General features: G+C 47.7%; 1 long non-coding RNA gene across 1 annotated transcript; it reads right to left on the reverse strand.

Moving 5' to 3' along the window:
• Positions 1-201: 201 nt before the first annotated feature.
• LOC136762801 (uncharacterized) lies at positions 202-1,063 on the reverse strand. Its single transcript, XR_010820904.1, has 3 exons — positions 984-1,063; positions 463-570; positions 202-276 (listed from the first exon to the last, which is right to left on the reverse strand). It is a non-coding gene; the product is annotated as an uncharacterized LOC136762801 (long non-coding RNA).
• Positions 1,064-1,967: the final 904 nt, after the last annotated feature.

The raw sequence follows: 1,967 nt of genomic DNA on the forward strand, positions 1-1,967 counted from the left end.
GTGGGGCAGAGTGAACACAGTGGCTGCGGAGCTGCATATGGCCTCACACTCGCTGACTGTGGGGATGAAGGGAGTCACTCTCTTAGCAAGCAGCGCTTGCCAATCCACACTCTGAAACGAGAGAGAGGAAAAGAAGGATAAGGGGGTGCCGCCTATATGGGACAGAGACCTAAAACGGTTGTGTGCGCCACGTACCCTGAAGAAGGGGTGGGCCTTGACGTCTTCCACTCCGCGCTCCCCGGCGCCCAGCCGCCACTCTGGGTCTTTCTCCAACAGCTGCAGATGATTCAAAACAAGAAGGAGAGAAGGAGAGGCACGTTATTCTCCAGCAATGGACTTAAAGCTGAAATGTGATGCTGGAGAGGAGTCCCGTCACATTTCAATAACAGTGGCATGCATTCATTATGGTTGGGAAGCAGGATACCGAGGCACAAACTGGAGAAAAAAACTTGGCACACGAACCCCTGTGATGATGGAGGTGGCTTCTGTGGAGAGGTGGCTGGGGAACTGCACTGCGTCTCTGATGATGCTCTCGAACATGGCGTCCTCATCATTGCCAGTGAAGGGACGCTACGGGCACAAGGAGAAAGACAGGAGAGCGCTTGAAGGGTGACTCCAGACTGACTATTTCCATTATTCACAATCTGAGCCCAGGACTGCAAAAGCCACACGGACACCAATAGTGTAAACTGTGCAACCAAATGGTCAATTCACACCTGAGACATGACTTATTAAAGCAGATCAATTATAGAACAGGAAGTGAAATTCATCTGCGCAGTAACCGCAATCCCCCCGAGAACCAAACCTGGTGAAAAAAGTGGCAACGCAGGCGTGTGCTTTCGGTTCTGTGTGCACGAGAGAGCTGTATGAGATTAAACACTGGCTTGTGTTTCAGCTTTTGTTGGAGCTATTACTTTACATTTTCCTTTAGATTGGTATTTGCAAAATCAACAGGTTTAATGAAGTTGTGTTAGAATACCCACCTTGCCGACGAGCATTTCATATAGCAACACCCCCAGTGCCCACCAGTCCACAGCTCTGGTATATGTCTCCTCTGTAAGGGCTTCGGGGGCAATGAAGTCTGCTGTGCCAATGAATGTGCCAGTGACATCACTGGCACCCATGCCTGGCAAGAACAATGAAGAGGAGTGAGGAACAACACACTGGAGTAAAAATGTAAATTATACATAGTGTTAACTGAGGAAATCAACACTATTGTTTTTGTAATGTACCTTCTTTGCATATCCCAAAGTCAGCAATCTTAATGAAGCCGTCTCTGTCCAGCAACAGGTTGTCTAGCTTCAGGTCCCTGCAATAAAAATACAGTATAATCACATGGTAGCAGAATAGAGAGAGGACATGCCCGGAACACGAGCACAGTTTCACTGTCAGCCATTAAAGGAAACACACACGTCTCACACTGTGCATTCAGGTTCATGTCTGAACTGATATTAGGACGTGGCTTCTCTTATGAGTCACAATCAATCATTTATGAAAACTAGGAGAAATTAAATGAAATGGGAGAATAGTTGAGGTGGGGTTTGATCTCGGTGACACTGTGCATGTTTTCTGGTGTGTATGTTGTAAAAAGTGCTAATGTGTGAGACCTTACCTGTGAGCTATCTTGTGGCTGTGTAGATGCTCCAGACCCAACACCACACAGGCAGCAGTAAATCTGTTCCAGAAAAGAGACCAACAACAAGAAATCTCAGATAAAATGTAATTTGCAATCAATTCTGATTATATAGGTACACAGTTCAACATCATTACTGTTGGCAGAGCGAGCTTCTCTACCGAGACGCCATGCAGCTCAGTGTTTCACTCACACGGCCCGCGGCTCAGGAAATGCGTCCGTGTCCGGGTCCATCTTGAGGTCTCCCCCAACCACATACTCCATTTTGAGGCACACGTGCCCGCTGGTCTGGAAGGCGCCAAAGTAGTTCACCAGGAACGGGTGCTGCTCATTG

The sequence above is a fragment of the Amia ocellicauda genome, chromosome 11 (assembly GCF_036373705.1).
Source record: "Amia ocellicauda isolate fAmiCal2 chromosome 11, fAmiCal2.hap1, whole genome shotgun sequence".
Taxonomy (NCBI): Eukaryota; Metazoa; Chordata; class Actinopteri; order Amiiformes; family Amiidae; genus Amia; species Amia ocellicauda.